Below are 13,137 nucleotides of genomic sequence, written 5' to 3' on the forward strand. Positions count from 1 at the left end.
CTTGTGGGGAAGGGGATATTGGCTACTGATTGGGGATGAAGTTCAATCCTGAGTTAATCTTCCTCTTTAAGGTGAAGATGAGCCTGGATTCTGTGGGGTAGTCCTGTAACTACTCCTTGTGGTGAGGATTTAATCCAGTGCACATGGATTTGTTTTGTAGCTCCCGTGTGGTACTAGTTTATTGAACTATTTGTCCTTAGAGGACATAAGGATATGTGCTTCTGACCTGTTAGGCACTGTTGATGCACTGTATGCTTGCACTATAAATGTTATAGGGCTAGAGTAAGGACACATATGAACTCTGGAGAGCCTCTGCGGCATATGTGACTACACATAAAAATGTATTTTTTTGTAATGAAAACCCCGGCATTCAATTTATCTGTAGGAATAGCAGTTGTACCTGGATGATAGATCTGCAAAAGAAAAATTGCATGTACAAGGGGTTAACTGATTTTTTTTTAATTATACACTTGGCTCCCTGTAGCCACAATTCTCTATTGCAGTCTATGGTGGCCCTGCCTGCAATAACTGCCAGCAGACTATAGGCTTTATGGTGGTGGTAATAAATGCTTGGTTGGGGTCTTCATAGCTTAAGTAGGTTATTATTTTCAGAACTCTTCTTCTGGGCTGCTTCTGAAGTCTGCTTAGATTTTGGTTAGGAGTTTCTAGTTCAGGAATACCTGCTAAACAAGTAGGCTGCTATCATCTAGTTGTGTGTGCACTTTACGTGACAAAACGTTGCGGGAGTGATTTTTCCACGATTAACACGGAAAAATCACTGGACACTGCATCGATTTTTCCGCGATCGCGATTAGTGCTTCTATAGCACTAAATGCGATTGCCGGGAAATCGCCTGAAAATGGTGCAGGCTACACGTTTGCATTTGGCGATTTGCGTTAATCGCTGGCGATTAACGCAAATCGCCCAAGTGAGAACGGGCCCATAGGGTATTATTGCACTTGCGCTTTATAAAAAGCTAGAGCTTGAGCATTTTGTCGAAATCACCGGCAAAACGCTCTAGTGTGAATGGGCCCTCAGTGGACAGGGATGCCTAAAACTCCAAGGTTGAGAGTAGTGAAAACAGATTGACAATGAACTCAAAATATTTAAGTGTAATTCCATAGCAAAAGACAGGTGAATTATGAACCCAACAAACAACTCAGCCCACCAGACACCACTTATGGCTGAAAGGCCAAGTTTGATCTTATGTTCTCAGTTTATTTGCATACACAGGATTGTTAACAGCAGATATCCATACACTGGGTGTTTTGCATCCTGCAGGGTTTTGATTGTAGGTAAAGTGTTGTGGCATTTCAACTTTGTTGCACAATGTCAGCATCCGAAATAAGGACAGATACTCCCACGTAACAGAGGGGTTGACAGCAAAAGAGTGTGGCTAGCTCCCCAGAAAATAATGGATGTAATGATAGCCTTAGAGGCACTAAGAAATGTTAATGGATTTCTGGGAGTTTCTTGGCATGTTTCTCTGTCATGACAAATTAATGAGGAATAGGTAGCAGAACGGGAACTGTTCCTTCCTGTGTCACAGCATGTCAGTTATTAGCTGGCAGAGCTGTGTGTGTTGTCCTCATCTCTGTCACAAATCAGAACAGAGTTTGTCATGGTTGTCTTGCCACACTTTTAGGGACAACATAAGGATGAACAGCTAATGGTGTAGTTATAGACCATAGGGGCCCATCACAAAAGTGTGATGTGACCCATGGCTAAGGTACATTTGAATAAAAAAGCATCTTATTAGGGGTGTAAGAAAGTGATCTGTGCCTGTGGATATACAGGGCCCATTAGAGGAGGGTGGCACTAGCTGGGGCACATATGCAGAGCTGAGAGTGGAGCAGAGGTAAGTAACTCCCCTGTCTCATTCCTTCTTCTGCTTGTGCATCCAGTCTCCATTGCTCTCCCACAGCCTGTGAAAGTGCCCCGTGACTCTTTGGCATGTGACATGAATATAAGAAACAGTGCTGGTTGCCTCAGAAGACAGAAGCATGCTGATCGGGGGGTAAGTGAAGGGAGTGATGTGGTAGAAGATGCAAGTTCACACTCTGCTGCTGCTTAGTCTACAGTGAGGGGGAACATTTGGGGACAAAAAGGCAACTAATACTACTGCCTGGTGCAGGGTTGGGCACACCTGAGTCCCCTCTGCTTCAGAGACCCACACCCCACTCGAACAGTCACAATGGCTGCTGTTATGGCTACATCTCTGAGAATAACTGGTAACTGGAATGCCACCATTTTATGAACTAGAGTATAAAAAAAAATAAAAAATGTTCATGTTAGAAAATAACCATATGACCTCCTATAAAGGGGATAAGTCACTAATTTCTTGATACAACTACCACAGCTGAGCTATGTGGCCTCTTATACGCTTTTAGTAACATATGCATTAGATCAGATATCCTGGATAGTGGGTTCAACATAAAGAGTTATTTTTAGTTTTTTGTTCTTTAAGGCAATGGACAGTATGGGAAGGCGAGTGGCAGTACTTTTAAACTATCATAACTAATGGAAACCAGTACAAAAATAAAAGTGGACTTGGAGAGCTGCAGTTTCAGACCCCTACAAAATGCTAATTTCTGGCTGCCGTAATACTGATGCCATTTTCTTTGTGACCGCTTTGTACAAAGTATGTAGATAAAATGGGCAGAATTCCATGGCTGCGCAATTGGTCCAGTAACTTTAAGTGCTGTAATTGGATTAGAGCCACTGCTACTAGTTGCAGCTACTTAGTAGCTGCTTCCATTGTTATCCAGTGGAGCTGCTAACATTTTTGCTTTGTGTCTAGCAGGTAGTCACTGTGCTGTGCTTCATTGGTAATGCATGATTTGCTTCTTGTCTAGCAGCATAGTAACTGTACTGTGCTTCACTTGGATATATAGGAATTTCTTCTTGTTTAGCAGCATAGTGACTGTACTGTGCTTCACTTGGATATATAGGAATTGCTTCTTGTCTAGCAGCATAGTGACTGTGCTCTGCTTCACTTGGATATATAGGATTTGCTTCTTGTCTAGCAGCATAGTAACTGTGCTGTGCTTCACTTGGATATATAGGATTTGCTTCTTGTCTAGCAGCATAGTAACTGTGCTGTGCTTCACTTGGATATATAGGATTTGCTTCTTGTCTAGCAGCATAGTGACTGTACTGTGCTTCACTTGGATATATAGGAATTTCTTCTTGTCTAGCAGCATAGTGACTGTACTGTGCTTCACTTGGATATATAGGAATTGCCTCTTGTCTAGCAGCATAGTGACTGTACTGTGCTTCACTTGGATATATAGGAATTGCTTCTTGTCTAGCAGCATAGTGACTGTGCTTCACTTGGATATATAGGAATTGCCTCTTGTCTAGCATTTTCTTTGTGACCGCTTTGTACAAATTATGTGGATAAAATGGGCAGAATTCCATGGCTGCACAATTGGTCCGGTAACTTTAAGTGCTCTAATTGGATTAGAGCCACTGCTACTAGTTGCAGCTTCTAAGTAGCAGCTTCCATTGTTATCCAGTGGAGCTGCTAACATTTTTGCTTTGTGTCTAGCAGGTAGTGACTGTGCTGTGCTTCATTTGGATATGCATGATTTGCTTCTTGTCTAGCAGCATAGTAACTGTGCTGTGCTTCACTTGGATATAAAGGATTTGCTTCTTGTCCAGCAGCATTGTGACTGTACTGTGCTTCACTTGGATATATAGGAATTGCTTCTTGTCTAGCAGCATAGTGACTGTGCTGTGCTTCACTTGGATGTATAGGAATTGCCTCTTGTCTAGCAGCATAGTGACTGTGCTGTGCTTCACTTGGATATATAGGAATTGCTTCTTGTCTAGCAGCATAGTGACTGTACTGTGCTTCACTTGGATATATAGGAATTGCCTCTTGCCTAGCAGCATAGTGACTGTGCTGTGCTTCACTTGGATATATAGGATTTGCTTCTTGTCTAGTAGCATAGTGACTGTGCTGTGCTTCACTTGCAGTGGTGGCGCCAGGGGGGTGATTTGGGTGCTGAAGCACCCCCTAAAATTCTCCAAGCACCCCCAAAGCACCCCCCAGCGTGAACGGACTTTCGACGTTTAATAGACGCCGTGTCAGTTCACTGACAGCAGCAGCCCGCAGCTCCGACAGTGGCAGAGCAGGGCTACGGTAAAATGGCATCCGAAGCCCTGCTCTGAAGACTTTGAGTCTGCAGTGCAGGGCTTCGGGCGCCATTTTCCCAGAGCCCTGCTCAGTGCGGGAGTTTCAGACAGTTGCCGGCTGCACTCTGCAGAGGATCGTGGGAGCTGCGTGGAGGAGGTCTGCAGTGCTGCAGGTGAGAAGATTTTTTTTTTGTTCTGGCCAGGTCTGCCACATGATTGCACGTATTTTCTGGTCAAATCTGCTACATGATTGCACGTATTTTCTGGGCAAATCGGCCGACATGATTCCACATATTTTCTGGGCAAATCTGCTACATGATTGCACGTATTTTCTGGTCAAATCTGCTACATGTTTGCACGTATTTTCTGGTCAAATCTGTTACATGATTGCACGTATTTTCTGGTCAAATCTGCTAAATGATTGCACGTATTTTCTGGTCAAATCTGCCGACATGATTCCACGTATTTTCTGGTCATATCTGCTACATGATTGCACGTATTTTCTGGTCAAATCTGCTACATGATTGCACGTATTTTCTGGTTAAATCTGCTACATGATTGCACGTATTATCTGGGCAAATCTGCCAACATGATTCCACGTATTTTCTGGTCAAATCTGCTACATGATTGCACGTATTTTCTGGGCAAATCTGCCGACATGATTGCATGTATTTTCTGGTCAAATCTGCCGACATGATTCCACGTATTTTCTGGTCAAATCTGCCACATGATTGCATGTATTTTCTGGTCAAATCTGCTACATGATTGCACGTATTTTCTGGTTAAATCTGCTACATGATTGCACGTATTATCTGGGCAAATCTGCCAACATGATTCCACGTATTTTCTGGGCAAATCTGCCACATGATTCCACGTATTTTCTGGTCAAATCTGCCTCATGATTGCATGTATTTTCTGGGCAAATCTGCCGGCATGATTGCATGTATTTTGGTCAAATCTGCTGTCATGATTGAACGTCTTTTCTGGGCAAATCTGCTCAAATTATGTGTATTTTCTTGAGAAAACCTGCACAATTATGTTGCACTTTTAAAGGGAACCAGAGGTGAGAATAATATTGAGGTTGCCATATTTATCTCCTTTTAAGCAATACCAGTTGCCTGGCTGCTGTGCTGGTCCTCTGCCTCTAATTCTTTCAACCATAGACCCTGACCAAGCATGCAGCAGGTCAGGGGTTTCTGACAATATTGTCAGAACTGACAAGATTAGCTGCTTGCTTGTTTCTGGTGCTTCGCATGCCGCAAGTTAAAGTCACACCCATTTTTTTGCCGCGGTGCACTACCCCGGAAATTGGTCCAGCACCTGCATGGAACCCCCCCCCCCCCAAAAAAAAAAAAAATCCTGGAGCCGCCACTGTTCACTTGGATATATAGGAATTGCTTCTTGTCTAGCAGCATAGTGATTGACTGCTTCACTTGGAGATGCATGATTTGCTTCTTGTCTAACAGAGATGTGACTGTGATATGTTTCTGTGAGCGTAAAAGTCTCTGTATGTCCTCAGTTGACCTCACCCAGCCTTCACTTTGAAATAGGCAAGGGAAGCAAAGAACAAGCCAAAGCACAATAAATGTTTTGCATGATATACACTGGCTTATCATGCAAAATATTTCCAGATAGACATGTGACAACTAAGCAGATTCTATCAGTCATGATTTTATAGTACTTGTGACATGAAATGTGAAATATGCTGTTTGATTACTTTGAATTGATGCTGCAGCTCGTCTTCATACATGAAAAGGGAAACACTAGCTTAAAGAGAACCCGAGGTGGGATTTAATGATGTTAGTGGGGCACAGAGGCTGGTTGTGCACACTAACACCAGCCTCCGTTGCCCCATGGTGTGCCTCCATGTCCCCCCTGCGCGCCGCTATATCCCCGCAGTGCTAGCGACACACAGCGTGTCGCCAGCACAATGTTTACCAATGTGCTGTCTGTTAGCGCCGCTCCCCCGCCTCCTCTGTACCGGTGCTAACTGCCCGCGTCCCTTCCCTCCCGCTGATTGGAGGGAAGGGACGCGGGCGGGTAGCGCCGATTCAGAGGCGGCGGGGGAGCGGTGCTAACAAACAGCACATAGGTAAACATTGTGCTGGCGACACGCTGTGTGTCGCTAGCACTGCGGGGGGTTTAGCGGCGCGCAGGGGGGTCCTGGAGGCACACCATGGGGCAACGGAGGCTGGTGTTAGTGTGCACAACCAGCCTCTGTGCCCCACTAACATAATTAAATCCCACCTCGGGTTCTCTTTAATGCAAAAAAGCAAGTGGACTTATGTGCAACTTGAAAGACAAGTTTCCATTTTTCCATAGCACCGAATGCTGTAAACGTTTACATTTACTTAATTGTTTTGAAGGTGGATATAGTTCTGTTTTTGAGAAATTACATTATGACCAGTAAATTGTTTTTGCTTCAAAGCTACTCTTATTTAGCTGCCAAGCCAACTAACATTCAGAAATAAATACCTTGGGGAAAGGTAAAGTTACAGATTGCACACTTTGAATGTGCTGGATGTAAAAGTGGAGAGGTTAGTAAGAGGAAAGGATAACCTATTGAGCATATTGACAACCCATAGCTCAAAAATTATGCTAATTTTAGATATACACTTTAATGTCTTTGTACAATTAGGCCACATTATCACGCTCCACTTAACAGAACACAATAATGCTTTTAATAAGTATACGTTGTTAGGTTGGCATAACCAGTTACTTAGTCACTCTATTCATCAACTGGTTGGGTATTGTAAGACCTGGCCTAAACAAATAAAACTATGCTGGTAAATGATCAGAGAACTTCTACAGAAAAGTAGAATAATGCTTTACAGTATAAAGAAACAATTTCTAGCTGTCAGGGAATCATTTTCTGCCTCAGCCAAGCTTACAGGACTGCGCTAACAGTTTTCTTTAGTGCTGTGCAATTATTCAAATTCTAATGACAAGTTTATTTAATTCAGTCATGAAGACCTAATTATATGCTTACTGTATTTAATTATGAAGATCCAGCTCTGCATGTATTTATCATTTAATTATTACAAGATGTGGTAATAATTTGCATTGAAGTTGAATTTTTCATTAGGAAATGGGCAGTGCTTCACATGCAGGTATGGACACGCTGTAAGGCCTGGAACCCTCATGCTAAAGTGTTCTAGCAAGGGCAAGATGTGGGCACAATTTTATATACATTTGTTATTCTTTATTAACTAAGCATGGTCTAAAATTTTATATTTAGTGTGAATATGGGACATATTATTTTTCTGTAAGAATCAGTATGGATTTTAGTGTTTTATTTTAACTGCTTTGCGACCACCTAACGTCGATGGGTGGTCGCAGACGCAGAGTGGCTGCTGGGGGACCACCTAAAGCTGACTGGCATCATTGCAGTCTTGCGAGATTAGTAGGGAATGAGCCCTTGTTCAAGCACCCGTTTCCTGCAGGGGACACAGGAAGCTGCCGCGAACAGCCTGCCAGCCGCAAGAGCTGGCAGGCTGAATGAAAGAAAAAAAAGGTAATTTATTTGTGTACATCACTGCGATCTAGAGCAGCGCTGTACATAGGACATGTCTGCCACTTAACTGTCCCTCAGATGGGCTTGCAATCTAATCCCTGCCATAGTGCTATGCCATGTAGGCATAGCATAGTGTATAGATCATAGTCCTGGGCCAATTTGGGGGTGAGAGGGCTGCACAAATGTAACAGTGTTATTTTTTTAAATGTCGTATTTTAATTAATAGAAAAAAAATACAGATTGCAGCAGCAATCAGAGACAACCAGGAGATGGCTCTATTAGTGGCAAGAAAAGGGTGTAAAATTAATTTCTGTGTGAAGTTGTATGAGCGAGCAATAAACTGTTAAAACTGCTCAGTGCTGAATTGTAAAAAAATGCCTGGTCACTAGGGGGGTGTAAAGCTGTGGTGTATTAGTTATAAGGACCACTATCGCGAAAATAATGTAAAATTTAAAATACATGAAAACACATAAGAAGTACATTTCTACCAGTGTAAAATGTGCTCTAAATGACTGTTTCCCATCTTGCTGTTACTTACAGTAGGTAGTAGAAATCTGAAAGACCTGACAGGTTTTGGACTAGCCCATCTCCTCATGTAGTATCCTCAGGGTTTTCTTTTTCTTTATTTTCAAAAGCACTTAGTGAACAGCAGTTGCTCAGTCCAACTGCCGGAATAATGTGAAAACTGCAGTAAGTGACAGCAACATAAGAGAAAAGTAATGTATAGTTCATTTTACTCTGAAGGAAACCTACTTCTTATTTGTATGTGTTTACATGTATTTTACATTTTATAATATTTTGCAACAGTGTCCCTTTAATAAATAATTATGCAATAACAATGTGATGTACTAAACTGATGAGGCTATACTTAAAGGGACTCTGAGGAGTGCCCGAATTTAAAAGAATACACTTACCTGGGGCTTCTTCCAGCTCACCGTAAGCGGCGAGGCCCCGCGGCGTCCTCCTGGCTCCTCTCCTTCAGGCTCTGCCGGCCCACCTTACTGGTGTCACCCGGCAACACCCGGGCCGAGTGTCGGGCTGGCTCTTCCTGGTTAATGACCCAATGTGTCATCATCACACTGGCTGCTTCGCGTCATCACGGCGGCCGGTGTGACAGGTCTGCGTATGTGCGGAGAACCCGCTCATGTGCAGACCTGTCACGCCGGCTGCTGTGATGACTGTGCTGTGATGCTGTGATTGCGTCATTGACCAGGAAGAGTTGGCCCGACAACCGGCCTGAAGCAGAGGAGCCAGGAGAACGCCGAGCTGGAAGAAGCCCCAGGTAAGTGTATTCTTTTAAATTTGGGCACTCCTCGGAGTCCCTTTAAATTTTAATAGCTTTGAGGAAATACATAATTAGGGGGTCTTTAATAAATTGTCACTTTGTAAAATGTGTTTTCTTGGCACATGTGAAAAATGATAAAACTGGTTTGATGACCCCCAGATGGGAAATTTTGGAACAAAGGTTTAGTAGTGAAAGAATAACATTTTACGTTGTGCTATGGCCAGACTTATCTAATATGTCAAGATATATGCTGTTGCCGAAGTTTCAGGAAGTTTCATAAACTCAATTACAGTAACTGCATACTAAAATGTAAAAGAATACTTATCTCATTCAGTTACAACATGTCTTCTTTAGAGATCATGTACTGTCTAGATTTTCACACAAACGGGGAGTAATCCCTTAATCATTCATCACCAAAATAAAAGCTATATTTTTTTATATGTATCAGTATATTAACTTTAGATTCCCTTTCTATCTACACATTTTCTGCCGCAGTGCCTGTTTCATCCCCTTAAAAACATTATCCTTTGTGAGTTCTAAATTTATTCCAGAATAGCTTAGTTTAAATCGTCAGCAGTATAGTCACATATTCCTGCTCTGTGCTCCCTTCACCCAACTGGTAGGCTCACCACCAGCACTGCCCTAGACCCTGCCATCAAAACGTCAAATTCACCCCACAGTACTAGTGGTGATCATAGCGAGTAGCTACTCAGAAACCAAAATTTATATGTGATCGGCTGCCTGCGGCTGAGGGGAGTCAACTTCCCCAATGCGTCTGCCTTAGATGATGCGCTCCATTCACGTCCCACATCATATTCCACGTCACTCCCATGCTTCCTTCTTCTGGGTTAAAGAAGAAAGCATGTGGCCAACATTAAACCATTATTGAAGAACTTGAGTTTTTTTAAGATTAAGTACAGTTTTTGTATAAAAACAAAATATCTGGGTCACATATAGAGATGGGCCGAACCTCCGATTTTAGGTTCGCGAACCGTGTTCGCGAACTTTCGCGTAACGTTCGGTTCGCGTTAAAGTTCGCGAACCGCAATAGACTTCAATGGGGATGCGAACTTTGAAAAAAAAAATAATTATGCTGGCCACAAAACTGATGGAAAAGATGTTTCAAGGGGTCTAACACCTGGAGGGGGGCATGGCGGAGTGGGATACATGCCAAAAGTCCCGGGGAAAAATCTGGATTTGACGCAAAGCAGCGTTTTAAGGGCAGAAATCACATTGAATGCTAAATGACAGGCCTAAAGTGCTTTAAAACATAAACATCTTCCATGTGTATACATCAATCAGGTAGTGTAATTAAGGTACTGCTTCACACTGACACACCAAACTCACCGTGTAACGCACCGCAAACAGCTGTTTGTGTAGTGATGGCCGTGCTGGACTGGTGCGCACCATGGCGAGAGTGCAGGTTTTGGTGGCTTTACAGCCCATATGGTCGCCTGGCTGATGTAGCTGAATGACAGAACAGTGACTGTCCAGCTGATCAAATTTGGTCTGACCACAATGAAGCAACGACCTTATTATCTTTTGTGTGCCCCCCGAGACACTCATCTAGGCGCCGGTCATTGCTTCATTGTGATACGCAAGCCCCTTCACCACGGCAAGGTAATGATCACGAAGGGGAATGGGCACATGTACATGCCTTTTCTTTTGTTGTTGCAGCTGCCCGCAGTGCAGCCAGAAAAATTAGGCAGTCATGTACACGCACCAGAAAAATTATTACAGCGGCCGCTGCTAGCAGCGGCCTAAAAAATTCAGCAATCCGCCTGGAGTCCCGGACCCTGTTGGTGGTGGCGGAGAAGGTAGTCAAGCGGCCTGCAGGCAGACATGCTGTGTGGAGGGACTGGGAGCGACTTAGTCTTCTTGGGGCAGGCCAGGCAGCCAGTCACACGGCGTGCAGGCAGAGATGCTGTGTGTGCGGGGACTGACTTAGTCTTGGGGCGGGCAGCAGCCCTCCGGGATCCATGCCTCATTCATTTTGATAAAGGTGAGGTACTTAACACTTTTGTGACTTAGGCGACTTCTCTTCTCTGTGACAATGCCTCCAGCTGCGCTGAAGGTCCTTTCTGACAGGACGCTTGCGGCAGGGCAGGAGAGAAGTTGGATGGCAAATTGGGACAGCTCTGGCCACAGGTCAAGCCTGCGCACCCAGTAGTTCAAGGGTTCCTCATCGCTGTTCACAGCAGTGTCTACATCCACACTTAAGGCCAGGTAGTCGGCTACCTGCCGTTCCAGGCGTTGGTGGAGGGTGGATCCGGTAGGGCTACGGCGAGGCGTTGGACTAAAGAACGTCCGCATGTCCGACATCACCATGAGATCGCTGGAGCGTCCTGTCTTTGACTGCGTGGACACGGGAGGAGGATTAGTGGCAGTGGTACCTTGCTGGCATTGTGCTGTCACATCACCCTTAAAGGCATTGTAAAGCATAGTTGACAGCTGGTTCTGCATGTGCTGCATCCTTTCCACCTTCCGGTGAGTTGGTAACAGGTCCGCCACTTTGTGCCTGTACCGAGGGTCTAGTAGTGTGGCCACCCAGTACAGCTCATTCCCCTTGAGGTTTTTTATACGGGGTCCCTCAACAGGCAGGACAGCATAAAAGACGACATCTGCACAAAGTCGGATCCAGTACCCTCCATCTCCTCTTGCTCTTCCTCAGTGACGTCAGGTAAGTCAACCTCCTCGCCCCAGCCGCGAACAATACCACGGGAAGGTTGAGCAGCACAAGCCCCTTGCGACGCCTGCTGCGGTTGTTCTCCTGCCGCTGTCCCCTCCTCCTCCTCCTCCTCCTCCCCCAAAGAAACACCTTGCTCATCATCCTCTGAGTCTGACTCGTCTTCTGCACACGACTTCTCTTCTTCCTCCTCCTCCCCCCTCTGTGCTGCCGCAGGTGTTGAGGAAACAGCTGGGTCTGATGAAAATTGGTCCCATGCCTGTTCCTGCCGTAACGGTTCCTGGTCACGCTCATTCACAGCTTCATCCGCCACTCTACGCACAGCACGCTCCAAGAAGTAAGCGTAGGGAATTAAGTCGCTGATGGTGCCCTCACTGCGGCTCACCAAACGGCCGCATGAGCCTGCATGCATTTTTCATCAGTGTCCAGTTGTCGGGCCAGAACATCCCCATCTTCCCAGACTGTTTCATTCTACTGTAGTTGTAGAGGTAGTGGGTCACGGCTTTCTTCTGTTCTAGCAGGCGGGAGAACATGAGCAGGGTCGAGTTCCAGCGAGTCGGGCTATCGCAAATGAGGCGTCTCACCGGCATGTTGTTTTTGCGCTGAATTTCCGCAAAGCGTGCCATGGCTGTGTAAGACCGCCTCAAATGCCCACAGAACTTCCTGGCCTGCTTCAGGACATTCGCTAAGCCAGGGTACTTTGCCACAAATCTTTGAACCACTAGATTCATGACATGTGCCATGCAGGGTATGTGTGTCAGCTTCCCCATATGCAAAGCGGCAAGCAGATTGCTGCCGTTGTCGCACACCACGTTGCCTATCTCCAGGTGGTGCGGGGTCAGCCACTCATCCACCTGTTTCTTAAGAGCAGCCAGGAGAGCTGCTCCAGTGTGACTCTCCGCTTTGAGACAAGACATGTCTAAGATGGCGTGACACCGTCTTACCTGGCATGCAGCATAGGCCCTGCGGAGCTGGGGCTGTGTAGCTGGAGAGGAGAACTGCCACTCAGCCAAGGAGGAGGAGGACAGCGAAGAGCATGTAGCAGGAGGAGAGGAGGTGGCAGGAGGCCTGAACAGAACAGGTATGCAGTGGCGGGTTCACAGCACAGGTATGCAGTGGTGAGTTCACAGCACAGGTATGCAGTGGTGGGTTCACTGAACACAACAGGTATGCAGTGGCGGGTTCACTAAACAGTACAGGTATACAGTGGCGGGTTCACTGAACACAACAGGTATGCAGTGGCGGGTTCACTGAACAGGTATACAGTGGCGGGTTCACTGAACAGAACAGGTATGCAGTGGTGGGTTCACAGAACAGGTATGCAGTGGTGGGTTCACAGCACAGGTATGCAGTGGTGGGTTCACTAAACAGGTATACAGTGGCGGGTCCACTGAACAGAACAGGTATGCAGTGGCGGGTTCACTGAACACAACAGGTATGCAGTGGCGGGTTCACAGAACAGGTATGCAGTGGCAGGTTCACTGAACACAACAGGTATGCAGTGGCGGGGTC

General features: G+C 45.4%; 1 protein-coding gene across 1 annotated transcript in view; it reads left to right on the forward strand.

The window, feature by feature from the left end:
* The window catches only part of BARX2 (BARX homeobox 2), a 103,421-nt gene that overhangs the window by 42,408 nt on the left and 47,876 nt on the right, over positions 1–13,137 (forward strand). The window lies entirely within an intron of this gene.

The sequence above is a fragment of the Hyperolius riggenbachi genome, chromosome 6 (genome assembly GCF_040937935.1).
Source record: "Hyperolius riggenbachi isolate aHypRig1 chromosome 6, aHypRig1.pri, whole genome shotgun sequence".
Classification (NCBI taxonomy): Eukaryota; Metazoa; Chordata; class Amphibia; order Anura; family Hyperoliidae; genus Hyperolius; species Hyperolius riggenbachi.